General features: G+C 34.1%; 1 protein-coding gene across 33 annotated transcripts in view; it reads right to left on the bottom strand.

The window, feature by feature from the left end:
• The window catches only part of LOC145266600 (splicing regulator ARVCF-like), a 494,180-nt gene that overhangs the window by 321,878 nt on the left and 153,732 nt on the right, over window positions 1–18,570 (bottom strand). For 3 of the 33 annotated variants that reach the window (XM_080122477.1, XM_080122464.1, XM_080122466.1), the window contains exon 1: window positions 15,929–16,091. The exons of 28 other annotated variants lie outside the window; for them this stretch is intronic. The gene's annotated coding sequence lies outside the window, so the exon portion shown is untranslated. Of the gene's footprint in view, window positions 1–15,928; window positions 16,093–18,570 lie in introns of those variants that run through there. 2 more of the 33 variants (XM_080122481.1, XM_080122460.1) reach the window with 2 other exon arrangements.

Raw genomic sequence — 18,570 nt, 5'->3', positions numbered from 1 at the left:
AAAAAAGTAAAAATAAAAATGACATAAAAGAAAATATGTAAAAGTTTTGTAGACATTTTTATTTTTATAATATAATATTTGATTTTTTTTTTTTTTACATCAAATAATAAATGCTATTTTTTCACCGTTTTTAATTTAATTTATTTATCCCATAATTTCTAATAAAGTTCATTAGTTTAGGATTTTACTAAGTACATAAATATTAATTGATACTTACGTATGCACAAAAAAACTAATGTTATATCATCATATTAATTTATACTAGGAGTGGGGCGGTTTTCCCCGGGCATAAAATACGCTTAAATATGATATTTTAATTTCTCCAGATTTCGTATATATTATTATAGAGTTGTTATTTCAAAAGTAAGAAAAATGTATTTAGGTGCCATCAGCTAATATCGAAACTGAAACTGTAGCATTCAAAACTGGTGACGTTACCACTGTACTAACGTGACATGCATATAAACCGATTAAAAATTAAAAATAAACTAAGATGAATGTACAAAATGTTTAACGATTTTTTTGAATTTTTACCCATTTTTAACCCTCAAAAACAATTTTGACTAAAGACCCATAAAAAAACGGCCCGTAAAAACTACAATCATTTGAGGCCCCTAGCGCCGCTCTGCAACTTTTAGTTTCGGAAGAGATAGAGATTGAAAATATGGCGACAGGCATATAGCTTGTTATATATTAACTTATATTACAATAATAGTATGTATGTATTATAATAGTAATATTTAGTCTTCATAAAATATTTGATTTCTTTAATTTTTTTTTTCTTTTTTTAGACTTTGAAAATATGGAGACTGATAGACCGACAGACAGATATATAGCCGTTTATATATTAGATTACTGTCATATCATATTACAATATATTATGATCGTAATACAGGGTGGTCGGAAGAAAAGCGGGAAATTTGAAGATCAGCTTAGATCATGAATAAAAAGTGTGATTGCTATTTTTTGATTGGTTCTTTTGAATGCGTGTGCAATCTGCATATTGATTTCTTCGATTTAGATTTTGATACCCACATCATGGACGGGAGCAGCAGGAAACAGCTTTCAGATTTTCAAAGGAAGGTGATAATTCTTCTCAAAAGTGAAAATCCGACTTGGGGACGGACAAAATGTCTGGCCGTGTTACCGATTGGCCCTCAAAAAGTCCAGGCTTAAATGTCATGGATTACTGTGCTGGGAGCTTGTTATTAAGCGACGCAGAACTGTCGACGTGAGGACTTGAAACTGTGCTTGGCAAGAGCTTGGAATGATATCCCACAAGTTACCCTTCAAAACGCCACACGAGCTTGGATTTCTAGGTTAAAACGCTGCAGTGAAGTGCACGGACGACATTTTGAGTATCTATGAGTATAATATAACATTTGTCTTTGAAAAACTTTGTAAAAATTATTCTTTGTAAAAATAAATCGTTCTTTGACAAATTTCCCGCTTTTCTAGCGACCACCCTGTATATTGCAATAAGATCGTATTACAATATATGACGATTATATTATGTATTAATACGATAGCGTGTGTTATTTTGTGTGTCACGCTTACATATTTTTTCTTCTGAGTGATTGTCGTTTAATTGTTATGAATTTCCATTTGTTCTTATGAAGAATTCTTGATAAAAATATTTATAAGTGTTGGTTTCGGTTTCGATTATATCTCATGAACCCAAGTCATATGGATATCTTCTTTAATTTTTGAAATCATAACATTAGATAGAAATTGATAGAAAATTGACTATAATATATACTAAATCTTTATGAATTAAAATATTATATTTAGGTGTATTTTACGACCGGGCTATTCAAGGCGTCCCTGCTAGCTTATATAAATACTTTTGCAGTTTTACCAAAAGAGCTACGATAATATCATGGCGTCTCCATTTATGCTGAACATACACAGAATGCCAACATCAATATATCACATATGAATCAGTCCCCTGGGGAATTTCCACAGGTCCCACTAGTAATATATTATAATAGTAATATTTAGTATAAAAATTACTTACTTCATGAAATATTTGATTTCTTTAATCTTTTTTTTTTTTAATAGAAAAATAGAATAAAATGTTTCTTTTGTATTAAAATAAATTATTTAAAAAAAAAAAAAAAAAATCTGGTTTAGTAAACAGAACATTTTTATATAAATGCAAATTTTTTTAGAAGACATTGTTTGCCGCGGATTTCAAGTGGTCTGTTCTTCTGATGCGTTCACCTTTTTATTTGGCAAAATGAACTTTTTTGGTGCTACCAGATTAGGCTTTCTGAAGATATTGGCTCCCTGACCTAAAATGCAACCTTCATTTTTTTTTTCTTTTCGTTTAGCAAAACTCAATCATGTTCTTCAAAGTCAAAAATAAAAACAATTTTCCTCTAAAAAAAAAAACAAAAAAAAAAAAAATGAATAAATGTTTGGATATGAACAACTTAAAGCATAACATTTTTTTCCAAACTTATTGGATTCGGCATTAAATAACCTGAAAAGAGTTGATATGCCGTAAAACATCCATTCCATTGATTACTGTACACGCAATAACCCTTATCCCTGAGTGGCCTCCAGGGCTTGATAAGTGGTGACCACCATGTAAAATTTAAAAAAAAAAAAAAAAAAAAAAAAATGTTCCAATTCTTTAGAAGCCGGTGGGGTTAGTGAAAGATATGTTCGTTAGACATGATATCAGCTTCCCAAGTATCACCTTCCTTTTAGGGATGGGAGTTTATAGTAATACACGAACAAAAATATACGTGACCGGAAGTTGCACATTTTTTTGTTAGTATTAATAGTAATACTAACCTAATTCTTGGACAACACTTTCTTTTTTAAAACTGTAATTGTATTTCTTGTTTTACCATTCTTCAATTCTCACGAGAACCGCAGACATTTTCAGCTACGACGACGCTTCTGCAGATGTTTCCTGCCAGTAATATGTACACGCCGCCATTTAGTAACGCAGCAAGATTCAATTGGTGTGCATTTTGAACGCAGACCCGGAAACGGTACAACTTAAGTGAAATAAATTATTTTAATTACTTTCTTGGATTCTCAAGACTAAAAAAAAACTATGTTAACTTAAAAACGGGTACTTTTCATTCGAAAGAAAACTGTTGCCTTTTACAGAGTTGTAGTTTGAAATGTTCATATCAACGAGGCTACGTACTGGAATGAGGCAGCGGGGAAGGGGGTCGAGTTCTAGAGAACCGGACTGAACGGGTTGGAACTGAGAATGTTCAAATACTGACAAGAATCCATATCTTTTTTTTTTTTTTTTTTTTTTTTTTTAATTTTTTTTTAGAAGTTAACAAAATAAGTGCTAGACAAAAAAAAAAAAAAAAAAAAAAAATGTGGCAGGGGTAAGATTAGCAGGATTTGACCCTTAAAATTCATTATCTTATTCTCAACTAATACAGTATCCGCCTCAGGATGGGTAAAAGCTATAAATATAATAATTAGTTTGGAGTTTTAATTTTTTTTTTTTTCTTTTGGCTGCATGGTATGGTTTCAGCGGCACTTTCCCCTAGTTCAATTAAAGAAAGAAAAAAAAATTGCTCACGTTATCCACCCTGTTGCCGAGAATATATATTCCATAAGTTTGATTATTACTTGTTATATTACCATATTACAATTTATTACTATCACATTAAAATATACTGGGGGGGGGGGGGCTGGGTTTGCGTAAAATACACTTAAATATGATATTTTAATTTGTCCAGATTTCGTATATATTATTATAGAGTCATGATTTCAAAAGTAAAAAAAAAAGTATTTAGGTGCCATCAGCTAGAATCGAAACCGAAACTGTAGCATTCAAAGCTGGTGACGTTACCGCTGTACCAACATGACATGCATACAAACCGAATAAAAAACATAGATGAATGTACAAAATGTTTAACGATTTTTTTCAATTTTGACCGGCTATAATATTTTTGATAAAAGCAATTTTAACCGGCTAAAGACCCATAAAAGAACGGCCAATAAAAAATCCAATCACTTGAGGCTTTTTTAGTTTCGGAGGAGATAGAGTTTGAAAATATAGAGACGGACAGACAAACAGATTGACATCATATAACCGTTTATATATTAGATTATTATTATATTGCAATAACTTTATATCGTTATACGATGATCTACGCATAAGAGCTAAATTGACCGACTTTTAATTCAACTGAAAGTGCTTAACGATAAGAAACGAATTTCTTAAAGGGGCTGTCATAATTATTTTTTTACTATAATAATTAAATACCTACAGACACTAGTGTTTCATCCTTTCGGGAATCTTCAGTGCAGGGTGTCACGAGACATCTCTGGCTCTATTAGCTCTATTTATATATATATAAAGTAGTAGCGTTTGTGTGTGTGTGTATACAACTCTCCTACAGCCCACACCACTGAACCAATCATGCTCACATCTGGTATGATGATGATGGTTCCACACCTAGGGATGGTTCACACAATTTTGCAAGATTAAGGCCATAGCATATATATATATATATATATATATATATATATATATATATATATAGCTCATCAGTGTAGCTGGACAGTTGCCTGTCTAGCCGCACTAATGAGCTGTGAAACAGCAAAACAGTATTGTATGTGGAGGACTATAATGCTCCCTATCTTGAGTTGAGCATATTGGGAAGTGATATACAAATTATCATTAGCATAGTAAGCCATGCTCTTTGTGTACAAATCGAGTGGAGGCATTTGGACGATGTCAAGACATTGTTAATTCATGACCCACACAGCAACAGCCATATAGCAAAATGGTAAGAAGCCTTGACTGTCACTTGGGCAGTTGGGTTTCGATCCTGGCTTGAGGCTGTTTAGCCGCACTGATGAGCTGTGAAGCAGCGAAACAGTACTGTATGTGAATGAGATATATATATATATATATATATATATATATATATATATATATATATACACACATACTAGGGGGTACCCGACGTTGCCCGGGTGTTTCAAGGTGTGTGTGCTCTTAAATCAAAAAGAAATCCGGGGGGGAGGGGTAAAAAAGTTTTGGTAAGTTAGTAGGATCGAACCCAAAGCCCTGAGGCGAAGTTGGAAAATAAAATGTGAAAAAAAACATGACACGTTAACCGCTTGGCCAGCAAGAAAAAGTTACTGAAAGACGTTTAAATTTATTTAAGTAGGAAGAGAACTGACGGATGCCCGCACTTAATTACTTAATGAGATCAAATAATGAGGTCGCAGTTTATATTTTCTGCGGGACAGTTTTTAACGAGGTCAAAGTCCGGTTTGTTTGTTTTTACCCAACTTTTGGGGAAAACCAGCTCCACCGTTTATTAGGGGAATGTCCAAATGAAAGCAATTGCCTGATATGACAATGAAAAGCCAACATTGACCAAACGTTTACATCGCTTTCCGGAGACCACCTGGCTGTGGGCCAGTGAACTCCCGATTCGAATTCAGTTTGGCTTTTTTATACTGAAAAACGAAAGTAACATGCGGCAATCTAAAAATCTGGAAAAAATACATGCGACCCCCATTCGTAACTCATAGATATTATCATTTAGAGAGCATATAAAAAGTTTTAAGAAGGAGTGAGTCAACCGAGAAGTCAGGCAAAAAAAAAGGCTTATGCGGACATACACAAAAAGCGAACATACATACACACATTTTCGCTTTTATATTTATAGATATACACACACACTCTCCTACAGCTCACACCACTGGACTGATCATGACCAAATCTCACATGATGGTCTCTGACCTAGGAATGGTGCATACCAATTTTCAAGGTTAAGGTTATATTTAGTACAGCCTTCATTAATATCCCCACCTAGGGATGGTGTACACCAAGTTGGGGTTTGTCACCATCCCGAGGACCACCACTATGGTGCTGGCCAACTGCTTTGTGAATTTGAATCCTTCCTTAATTGGATTTTTTTTCAATCATCAATTTCCAATTCTTATCAAACACATTCTGATACAAAACCTATGCAAGAACACACCCAGACACATAAAATCCCTCTGTGTGAATTTTTTTTTTTAAATCGGTCCAGCCGTTTCCGAGTCCATAGAGAATGAACTTGGACAGACACATACACAAAGTTACTTTTCTATAAAGGTAGAGATACAAATAACAAACTACACACTAAAATATTGATTCCGAGACTGAAGAGAAAGTCACTCTTTCTCTAAAAATGTTAAGAAAATAATTTAGAAAAAAAAAAAAAAAAAAAAAAAATTCATACACCGTCTCTCTTGATTTAAAAAAATTCTCAGTAAATCTGTTTAATGTCAACTGAAATCGTAATGTTTTCTTGGATTAAATGAACATCACTCGTTAGAAAGAGATACCGACAAGTAGAGGAAAAGGTGGAAGAGAGCGACACCTAGTGGCTTAGCGACACCTAGTGCTATCAGATCAGGCTGTCTGAAGATAATGGCTTTCTGATGTAAAATGCACCTAGCACTAATGCTATTGTACTTTTTTTTTTCCTTTTCAAAACACAATCATGTTCTCCAAAAACAAAAACAATTTTCTTCTATACAAAACAACCAAACCAAACACCACGAATAAATATTTGAAGATATAAAGAATTTGAAACGTAAAAACTTTTTCAAAAATTACTGGATTCGGCATTAAATAATCCGAAAAGGGATAATGTGCTGTTAAAACGAAACAACCAAGCAAACAGCCGTTAACGACATCAAATTTTTTTTTTCTAATTCAATAATTGTTTGGATTCCAAAGATGAGAACAGCAGTCAAAATAATCAAAATCTAAATTTTTAGCAAAAAATGTCGTCATGGATTTTCATGCTAGTATATATATATATATATATATATATATATATATATATATATATATATATATATATACTTGCATGGGTGCCCGGCGTTGCCCGGGTGTTTGGAGGTGTATGCTGAGCAAAAGAAAAACAAAAAACAACGGTCAATTTTTTTAACTTTGACCCCTATTATTACCCCTTAAAATTTATTGTTTTGGGCTCAAATCGAGTTATTAAGTTAGATCCATGCCCAAGGAACCTATATCTAAAATTTCAAGTGTTTAGACCCAAAATTGTCGGAGGAGTTTGGTAGAGTTCTCAAAGTTCAAATCGTTGAACTTTGACCCCTTAACAGCGAAATTTCTGGTCGAAAACCGATCACACAGATTTTCCCAAATCTCAGTACCCTGAATATCAAATTTCTAGTCTGTAGACTGAAGGAAAATGTACACAGACAGACCAACAGACACACACACACACAGACACGTTCACTTTTATAGATATATATTTCAAAAACAAGTATTGCAAAAACAAAACAAATAACATCTACATAAAAACGCGATTAATTCCAGCAGTCGTGCGAGATAGCCTATAGATAGAGGTTTACGCTTCTGTCTATGGGGTCCCAATTTCGAATCTCGCTCGTTTCAGTTGGGCGCCAGACCCGGCCCCAGGCCTTTTTGGCCTTCGGACCAAAATATCTTGTGTAGTATCTGTTCCAGCAGATACTACAATCAAAGACCATATGTGGAGGCAGCCCCACATATAAGACCATTGCTCTTGCAGCAATCAGTCATTGATCACTGTAGGGGAAACCCTTCAGACCAATTGTCACTATCCAGTTCCCTTTCAGGGGGTGGGGGAACTGGTCCCCCCTTCCCTTCACTCTCCACGTTAAAAAACGGCCTTGTGCCTAACTTGCTGAGTGGGGAAACAAATAGATACCTTCAGCCACTCTGATGAGTCGTAGACAACGAAATATGTGTCAGTGGATAATTCTATTTTAAAAATAATATATATATATATATATATATATATATATATATATATATATGGTTTGATAAAATTCAAAATGGCGTAAATGGAAACATATTAAAGGTATATGCAGCTTCTCTTCCAATTTTCGGATTTTAATCATGTCAAATCACACTTCAATTCCTTTTGACGAATTGATTGTTGCCATTTCTTCTGATGAGTTAAGGGCATAATAGATTCACTGATTGATATAATAATTAAGTGATTGATTTTGTGCTACGAAACAGATATTGTCAAGAATTGTATAAGTCAACTGAATTAAAGGAATAAATTATAAGATGGTCAACATCATGAATTTTGCAATATAACTTTGTTATTTATTCTTTATATATATATATATATATATATATATATATATACACACACACACACACACACACACACACACACACGAAAGCAATAAGGATGTGCTCAGCATGTGCTAAAGATCTGACACTTACCCCAGAGGCATTACTACTTCAGACTAACAGGATTATCAGGACGTCGGCAGAACAAAAAGCAAATCTGACAATTTGGTGCCGTGCTCGTCTGATTGCTTCAGGATTGGAGGAAGTGAAACTTCTCAAAAAAAGATGAAAGAATCCCTCGAGAGCAGAGGAAATCAAACGTGTAGACACGATTTGTTCAGCGACAACAAAGAGACATTACACACGTGTATAACACATGTGAAGGTATCATTAAATAGGAGTCTGGCACAAGGCCACGAATTACGAGGCATTAGAAAAATGGTAAAGGCTTCTAGTTCTGTAATTATACTTACGAGCAAATATATGAAGTCTCTACACAAATCTAAGATCACCTTGCAGTAAATAAAAATTTTAAAAAAAGCTTGAGATGATAATACGCAGCATTGATACATCGGTTCTCGGTAGATCACCGAAGTTAAGCAACGTCGAACCTGGCCAATATCAGATGAGTAACCATTTGGAAATAGCAAGTGTTGTATCAGGGCTCTACATGGCGACTAGAAATAATGAAATGCTTATCTTTTGGCGATTGCATTTCTTTCACTGATAATCTTCCAAAGCTAATTAATGAGTGAAAAATATCTTTTCAACTTTTTTTTTAAAATAAAATGAACAAAGTTAAATTATTTAAACAATAAAAGTTTAATAGAACAATATACTTTCTTTCTTTTTTTTAACGAAAGCTGTTTAAAAAAAAAAAAAAAAAAATCTGAAGAAATCAGAATGTTTATACCTTCAAGTATCAACATAAAATTTGTTGTATATTTAGAACTAGCCTGGGTGCCCGGCGTTGCCCGGGTGTTTGGAGGTGTGTGTTGAGCAAAATAAATAAATAAATAAATAAATAAATAAATAAATAAAAAAGGTGGTAGCAGGCAGACTCATACCACGAAGGAGGAAAAGAATGTGAAAAAAAAGTGACGTCTTTGCTATTGCGCCCATTACCAAATCGGAAGTGACGTAGGTTTAAATTAAGGCTAGTCAATTGAAAAGAGGGAATGACTTTCGAAAATATCAGGAAAAAAAAAAAAAAAAAAAGCCATCCTTCCTGTAGAAAAGTGCCCAGTTGAGGGTGAAGGAATTAATATTTTTAGCCAATTTTTCAATAATTGTTGTCCGAAGAGTCAAGCTTCAAAACTATACCGATCTCATGAAAATCCATCACCTTTGTCGAAAAGTTTTAGGCAAACATACATACATACATTTAAACAGACAAGTGAGATTTATATTATAGATTAGCGGGGGTACCTGGCGTTGCCTGGGTGTTTAGAGGTGTGTGTGCTTTTGGGTAAATCAAAACAAAAGAATAATAAAAAATCGTTGCCCCGGGGGGGGGGGGTTAAAAAATGTTTTGGTAGGTAAGTAGGAAGGATCGAACCCGAAGCCTTGAGGCAAAGTTGGAAAATAATGTGTGCAAAAAAAAAAATCGTGCGACGTTGACTGATCGGCCACCAAGAAATAGTAACAAAACATGTCTGTGGGGCAGTTTTTCATTTACTGCGGGGCGGGGGGAGGACCAGCTCCCCATAAAAAGGGGATTGTCTAAATTGAATAGCAATTGTCTGATATAAGGAGAAACTCCGCATTGATAAAAGCCGATTGCTTTTGGATGTGTTAAGCTTAGTTTCGCTTTTATACGAAAAAGCCGAATCAAAACGCGGTGATCCAAAATCGTGGAATATTTAGCTTTTCAAAGTCGGGCAAATTAAATAGACAGGCGACCCCCGTTGTTAACTCGTAGATATTACGATTTACATGTGATATAAAAAGTTTTAAGAATGAGCGTGCCAAGCGAGAACCAAGCGGAAAAAAAGCCTTTTGCGGACATACACAAAAAACGAACACACACACATTTTTGCTTTTATATTTATAGATCACACTTATTTAAAAATATACAGAAAAGTCTTTACTTTACTCGTCACAGTACGAAGATATCATATTCTAAAAATCACGTGGGTTTGGCTAGTAACGTTTCTATTTGGCTAGTAAATGAAAATATTTAGTTGTCAAAGGTCAACTAAATATAAATTTAGTCCATAGAGCCCTGGTGTATGTAAGAGGGCATTAATACCTTCCTGCAAGAACTTTAAAAACCTAATGTCGTCATCTCTTGATCAGGACATGCATGTGACTGGTGATCGCTTGTGAATTTGATATTCCCTAGGAACTTCCTCCTTTGGAGAAAGTCGGTGTAACCTGCCTACGATCAATGCCACTTGAGAGGATGACATGATGAATGAAAAGATATACTATCCCACTGCACCCCTCCTAGAATAAAAAGGAAGAAGTAATGCTTGGGAGGATAGTATATTGATAAATGAAAATATACTACAAAGGAGGAGGTAATACTTGGGAGGATGGTATCATGGCCACAGAACAGATGCTACACTATACTCCCACGGTTTTGAGCATTGGCAATAAAAATAAATATATAGGAGTGTGAAACATTCGTTGATCATCATTCAATCCCGGGCAACGTCGGGTCACCCTGCTAGTTATTTATATGTTCGTGAACGTTCCGTTTTTATTTTAAGACTTCTTCGGAATGACAGATTTTGAAGAAATAGAATACAAGTACAGTATTTGAAAATCTTTTGTGCACTTGTAATGTGAAAGCTTGATTTTTGTTCTTTTTTCCAACGTAGCTGCAGTTGGAATTAGTTACGGACATGAAAATAATTTCTTTTTCCAAAAACGACACACAGCTATTAGAAATAAAAATATGTGATGCGGTTATGGCATGAAAAATGCTTTTTTTTCAAACGACACACAGTCGTTAGAATTAAAAATGTGGTACAATTCTGATGTGAAAAGTGTGGGTTTTTTTTTTTTTTTTTTTTTTTTTCAAGCGATCCATTCGAATTCAACGAGTTTCCGGCTTCAGACAGATACCAAATCTAATAATAGACTAGCTCAGCGCCCAGCGGTTCTCAACCTTTTTTGACCCATGGACCCCTTTTCCCTTCTTTTTTTTCTTGGTGGACTCCCTTATAATTTTTGGTCATAAAACAATATTCTATTTCTCAATATAATTTTTTGAGCTTTTAATAAACAAATAAATATTATATAATTAAACTTTATTTTTAAACGAAAACTAATTTAATGCAAATAAAGTATTTTACAACAATTATAATAATGAAAACTTGATTAACGCTAACTGTTTTTTTGTGTTTTTGTTTTTGTAAATTCACGTAATGGAATGAATGTGTGTGTGTGTGTGTGTGTGTGTGTGTGTGTGTGTGTGTGTGTGTGTGTGTGTGTGTGTGTGTGTGTGTGTGTGTGGTTTTGGTACTTATGCAGGATACGGGCCGTGCTATTTTGTAGATAGGATTTTTAAGTTATACTCAATTTTTATGGTATGTTTTGTTCCATTAAATTGTTAGGTGAATGTACATACATCTCAACCTTTTAAATAAAATTAGATAAAATTGATTGAAAATCGCCCCCCAAAATTTGATTTTCGCCCACTAGGGGGCGATTCGCCCCCAGTTGAGAACCGCTGGACTAGCTGAACGCTCGACGTTGCCTGATCCTACAATATGTTTAAACATGATATTTTAATTGAAGCAGATTACGTATGTATTATTATAGAATCAATCCTCTATTGATTATTATAGATTACGAGGAATAATTTGCCCGGTGGACTAATTAGCAAAAAAAAATAAAAAATAATAATGATAATGTCGTTCATCAAATTCCGTCTGTGTTTGTTTACAATATCATGTCAGCTGATATTTGGATTTGACAATGAATGCCCTGGAAAAGTCACTTCTGATCAATGTTTAGTTTTAAAAATGTCAAACGAAGAAATGATTTTCAGCGATTTTAAATGGTATATCTTCTTGGTCTGCCTCTTTTTTTTTTTTTTTTTTTTTTTTTTTTTTCTTCTTGTACCTTTGATAAATAAATGGGAGATAAAGTTTACGAGAAAAAAAAATGTGAAACCAGGGCAGCATAAACCCTAGTTACTTCCCTTTACAGAGGAAGTCAAAGTTCGAAGGTGATGATTAGGTTTTATGTTGAAATTAATTCCCATGAACAGAGGGGGGGAGGCGAATTAGGGGTCGATCACAATATAATAGCTAGCAGAAAGGAAAGAAAGTTTAAGTTTAAAAAGAGATAGATCATTCATATAATTAGGGAAACATTTCCGTGATTTGTCGACGCCATTGTTCCATGAAAGATTCCAAAATGGAGGCAGAGAAAATATGCGGAGAGGTGTGGTGGGAGGGAGCTGATGGAAGTTGCCAATGCAGGACAGGAAATTAAACATCCAATGAGCCTAATTTGAAAGAAATGATTAATCAACAATTGCAAAATGGAATAAATGTATTACTTATCTAAAAACAAGAACATTCTGGAAAAGAACTTGGATGCCTACTAGACACTATCCTTGAGTGTTTAAGGATTCGGGGTTTCTATTACTGTACACACAGATTCGAAAAAGTTGTCAAAAACAAATATATATCAAATAAATGTTATCAAAGGCAAGATAAGTTTCATTTCTACCTAACTGGATATGTTTTTAGTGTTTTTATTTAATGTAACATGTTCATTCAGCTCGAAAAACATACAGTGTTTACAGATGTATTGGAAAATTTAAAATGGCGCCCGACTCTCTCTTTGACACAGTAAGTTTGGGAAAAGGAGTTAAAAATAAAAAAGAACTAGACAAAACACTTAAAAACCCACCGAATATATGTCAGCGTATGTCACGGTAACATATATCGAGCGAGTTTCTAACAGTATTTTGTCTAATTTTTTATTTTTAACTCCTTTTCCCAAACTTACAGTGTTAAAGAGAGAGTTAGGCGACATTTTAAACTTTTCAATACATTGGTAAACACTGTATGTTTTTCGAGCTGAATAAACATGTTACATTGAATAAAAAAAAAACACTAAACACATATCCAGTTAGGTAGAAAAGTAACTTATCTTGCCTTTGATAAGATTTATTTGATATATATTTGTTTTTTTGAAAACTTTTTCGAATCTATGTGTACAATAATACAAACCCAAGGTTTCTCTGCACAGGGGATTGTCACAACAACCTGCGACAAGGATACTTTTCCCTTGGAAGTAAACCCTGACTAAATATTCAAAATCACATAATATTTGTGACCCAAATAAGATCTCAATATGGCAAACCAACAGCGACTTTTACAAGGAATGGTGCACCTTCTCTTTAATGATGTTACCTTAAGTAATAACATGAAGCTGGATATTCCACCAGACTAGCTGAATTCTTGTCCTGGAATCCGGTAAGACCAAGAGACCAGAAGAAAGACATACTATAACATACTTAAATGGTCAATTGGGGAGAGGAAATTTATGTTCTCAACCTCGTTTTCTAACTCAGTGTTTGAGATGTAAAATAGAACTTTAATGGAATATTCAAATATCTATGTATCTCATACAGAGAAAAAGTGTTTGCCCCGGGAAGGGAGCTAACTCTTGATTTCTAAGAACTTCAACTGAAGTAAAACAAAACAAAATGCGAGAATTCTCAGCAATAACAACAAGATGAGTGGCCTCCGGGACAAGATCAAAGCGTAGTATCTGTTCTTCAGATGCTGCACTTCAATTTCTTGTTCTCTGTCAGTGGGGGAGAAATCCTTCACGACTGAGACAATTTTTATTTTTGTTCCTTTTCTCCACATTAAAAAACGACCTTGGTATCTTACTCTGTCCCGTGGGGGGGGGGGGGCATTGTAAACAGGGACAACAAGATGAGTGGTCTCAGGCAGAGAGAGTGAGTCAACTGACATAGGTTGTTATGGGGTTAAATGGTAATAAACGAAAGGAAACCCAGGATTTTTAGGAACGAAACATGTATTCACATAGATTACAAGCAAAGCAAGTGGAGCGATACCATTCCTCAACGGTGGGGCGTGTGCACCCAACCTGCTTGGTCGCGTGCCAATCTCTGACTGCCAACACTGGTACTCGTTACCGGAAGTGACGTCACTAGAGGAAGTGACGTCATGAGATAGGCCATTAATCCCATGAAACTTACAGCTGGATGAAAAAGAGCCACCAGGACATGAAACTGGCCAGACATTTTAGACAAGACTGTTTTATAAATGAGATAGAATCAGAAAACAAGTCTGCTACAAAAATAGTCCAAAAGAGTCACCAAAAATACAACTTCCATTACAAAAAAAAAAAAAAAAAAAAAAACTGGAAGAATGTGCCAACCAAGCATGCCAAGTATTTTCTGGGTGAATTCACTCAAGAATAAAAAAGGTTCTCCAGACTGACTAAAAAGAGGATCCCTCCACTATGATCAAGAGAGAATTATAATCGCTGCCCGAGATAGAGTCTTGCGACCAATACTTTTAAAAGATGAGTGGTCTCAGCAATGGCAACAAGTGCAGGTTGTACCACACAGAAGTAGATAATGTGAACTACCTGATATCGAGCTGTGAGGTTCTGGGGGACGGCTACTGTACGATGTAACACAATGGAGTGCGTAAACATCTTCATTGGACGATGTTGAATCTTGGGCACATATTCCAGAAAGAACATATATTTTTATTTTTATTTTACAAAGGAGTCGCCACTTGTGAAGGCCCAGAGGCCACTCGAGGATAAGGGTTAATGAGTGTACACTGGTCAAAGGGAACGTCGTAGTCATCATTAGTAGTGGAAATTTAGTAAATTGGATTAATTTAGAGAACGGCTCATCAAGAATTTGTTCATATTGGACTTGAAGACAACCATGTTGTAGTCAGTTGGAAAGCAGGAAACGGGAACAGAGTTGCACAGGTGTGCAGTTCTAAGAAAGAAGCTTTGTTCATGGAATCTACGTTTAGGTTTAAGCACAGATAAAGAGTGGGGGGAATTATTGATAGTGTTTTCAGCTAGACAAGTATTTTTCGTGAAAGTCAGGACGGGGGGAGGGGCGTAGACTGGAGCTCAGTTGGAAATAAATCATACACTAGGATCATGCAGCTCCTACAGCTGCGTGCCTGGAAAACGGAGCTATGAAGCCTGATATTGATATGGGGAAAGAAGTAGAAAGAAGTAACCTTAGTAGAAGTTAGTGTTTCCAAATGACGCTAAGTTAAACAGAGCTGAGAGGGCAAAGATAATGAAATACCAAAGTCTTATGTATACGACATGAAAGGAAATTGGAATCTTAGGAAGATCTTCATTCCAGCTGGACTCATGAAAAAGAATTTTAAAAAAAACAAAAAAACTACCTGGCAAATACACCCGGTGAACCAAGTGCAAACCAGATTAAAACATTTGGGTTTAAAGAGACGTTTAGAATCTTAAAAAAGATCTCTCAGTTGGAATAGATAAGATAGCGAGTGAATGTCTGGCATCCATTAGGATGCCCCATCCCACGCTTGAACAAAATAAGAAAATTTTTAACATCACACCATTATATCTCCCTTGCTTTACTGGTTCTTGTGCAGAATGACAAAATGCAATAAGACTGATTTCTTTTAATTTTTAACTAGCAGGGTTAGCCGGCGTTGCCCGTGGCCAAAGTGGAATCTATTTCTTTTGAAACTTCTATCTCAATCTTCCTACCTCTCCCCAACCCATTTCTCTCTAGTTGAACATACACATAACGTTGTTATTACTAAAAAAAAAAAAAAAATAAATAAAATAAAATGACTCGCAAAAGAAAGAATTGGTACCATTCACCTCTCATGCAAAATGAAAGAACTCATCTCGAAAAGTTTTTTTCTTCTTTTTGCTTCTCCAACCCCGTCATCTGACAGACTAAAACAGAGGTGTTGCCGTTTGTGTGAGTAGTATCTTCTATTACAACTTTTGGCGACTAGCAAGTGAGATTTCCTCTCAGTACCTTAAAAAAAAAAAAAAAAAAAAAAAAAAACTCAATTTGTGGACTGCTACCGAATTGGGAAGAATAGATTTTATTTTCTCTTGTTGAATTCTGTTATCCAACGTTTTGTTATTTTTCGAGTTACAAAACCATGAACATGACATCTAAAAAAAACAAAAAAAAAAAACTGACTAAATATATTTATCTTTCATTTATATATATATATATATATATTTTTTTTTTTACATTATATATTTGCATTTTTTATTGATTTTGTTTATTTTTATTCATTTCTTTATTTATATATTTTTAATTTATAAAATAAAAATTAAACAAGTAAATTAAATAATTTTTAATATATTTTTTTAATTAATTTAATTTTCAGTTGAAAATGTGGTGGCCAGTAGAAGCATGTTGAAATAAACGGAAAATATAGAATAAACAAATTGTTTTAAAATATGCTTAGATGTTGAAAAAAAATTTTTTTTTTTTTTTTTACTTTTTTTCAAGTTGAAATACTAATTAATATTTCGGATTCAAAATACTTCTGGCCGACATATTTTAAACTTCATATTTGGCGAGGTCATGCCTTTCCAGCTGCCCCCCCCCCTCCTAAAAAAAACAAACAAAAAAAAAAACTAGAAAGTTCTACGTGCATTAACATGAGGACGGACTTTGTACTTCTGAGAAAAGTCAAAAGGAAAAAAAATAAATAAAAATAAAACACCAAAACTAAAAAAAAAAAAAACTTCTAGTAAGGGATTTTAAATTGGAATGTAATTATTTATTTCAATTAAAAAATATTTTTTTTTTTATAAATCAAGAAGTTTGTCAGTTTATTTCAGCTATTTTTCATTTTTTTTTTTTCAATGCACGAATTGTAAAATTTACTGAATTTAACTAAAGAAAAGAGAAAAAAAAAACCAAGAAACATGAATAAAATTGATTCAAACGTTCTTAATCTCTGATGAATAGATTCTTGTTTTCTCGTGCTATTTCCTTTTTTTTTTTTTGTTATTTATTTGTTTGTTGATTCGTATCTCTGGAAATAAGTTGTTAATTATCATGGCTGCAAGGTGTTTTCTAATAATAGCAGCTATAGACTTTGTAAGCAACTAATTACTGGATAACACAAAACACGTCTGACTAAAAATGTTCCCGGTAATTGTTATTTAATGCCAATTTAGGTTCCCACGTGCACATTCTCGTAGTTGTGCATTCTAGTTGCATAGCTGCCAGGCCTATTATAGGTTTGCCCTTTGTTTGAACTCATTAACACAGGTTATAATGAACATTAATCTAGGAACGATGGTGTAAAAATAAAAAAATGCAGTGCACACACACACATATATATATATATATATAAATAAACGGTGGCCAAATGGATTTAGTCTTTGCTGTCACGATTAACACCGGTCAACCGATTCGGACATGGCAATGAAGCCATTTCTGATTATTAGCAAAGACTAAATCCATTTGGCCACCGTTTATTTATATATATATATATATATATATATATATATATATATATAGTGTACAGAAAGTTGTTAGATGAGATAAGTCATTGGTACCGTCGGTTTCAAGCCCAATAATTAGGACCGTTTAAGATATCCATATCAAGCTCTCTTCAGCCAATACTCATGAGATATATCCATATCAAGCTATCTTCAGCCAATACTCATGAGTATTGGCTGAAGAGAGCTTGATATGGATATCTTAAACGGTCCTAATTATTGGGCTTGAAACCGACGGTACCAATGACTTACCTCATCTAACAATTTTCTGTACACAAAATACAAAATATAAATACGCTCTTATTTTTCGGATTTTCCTTTTAATTGAGCACTCTGTTGGATTTCTTTTTCAAAAAACTAACCCGGTCATAAAATACGCATAAATATTATATTTTAATCAGTGCAGAATTATTATTTATTGTGAACAGAAATACCGTAGGTATTAAACGTAACGTTAAATTCCTTCAAAAAATGTAGTAGAAAAAACTGAGACGTGTGCATGCGAGTATTATGTTTTTCTAAACAGTTTACTTCTAAGTAAAAAGAAAAACTACTCAAGCCGAGATCGAAACCAAAACCTAAAGACAGTGAGTCAAGTACGATAGCCATTAGACCAACTTGCCACGATTATTAAAAAGTGTTTTCAAACCTACTTATTCTTAACATAAAGAAGATGTCAGTTTTCAGGATTGCGCATGCGCAGTCGTGAAATAGTTGACAAACAGATAAACATCTGATGACCCTCAAGTACCAATGTTTTTTTAATTTTGACCCCCTTGCAACTCTTTTTTTCTCGGTGAAAACCGATTAAAAAGTTTTCTACAAGTCTGAATGCTCTATATACCAAATTTCAGATCTGTATTTCAAGCCATTGAGTATATAGATTGAGAAGTGTCCTCTCACACACACACACACACGTTCTCACTTATACATTATATATACTGTACTTAAAAAAATATGCATATGTCATCATTTTCCTATCACCC

Source organism: Euprymna scolopes, chromosome 41, assembly GCF_053919585.1.
Source record: "Euprymna scolopes isolate OS-2025 chromosome 41, ASM5391958v1, whole genome shotgun sequence".
In the NCBI taxonomy this organism is placed as follows: Eukaryota; Metazoa; Mollusca; class Cephalopoda; order Sepiida; family Sepiolidae; genus Euprymna; species Euprymna scolopes.
Note: the sequence above shows the minus strand (reverse complement) of the source record. Positions and strands in the feature narration are given on the sequence as shown.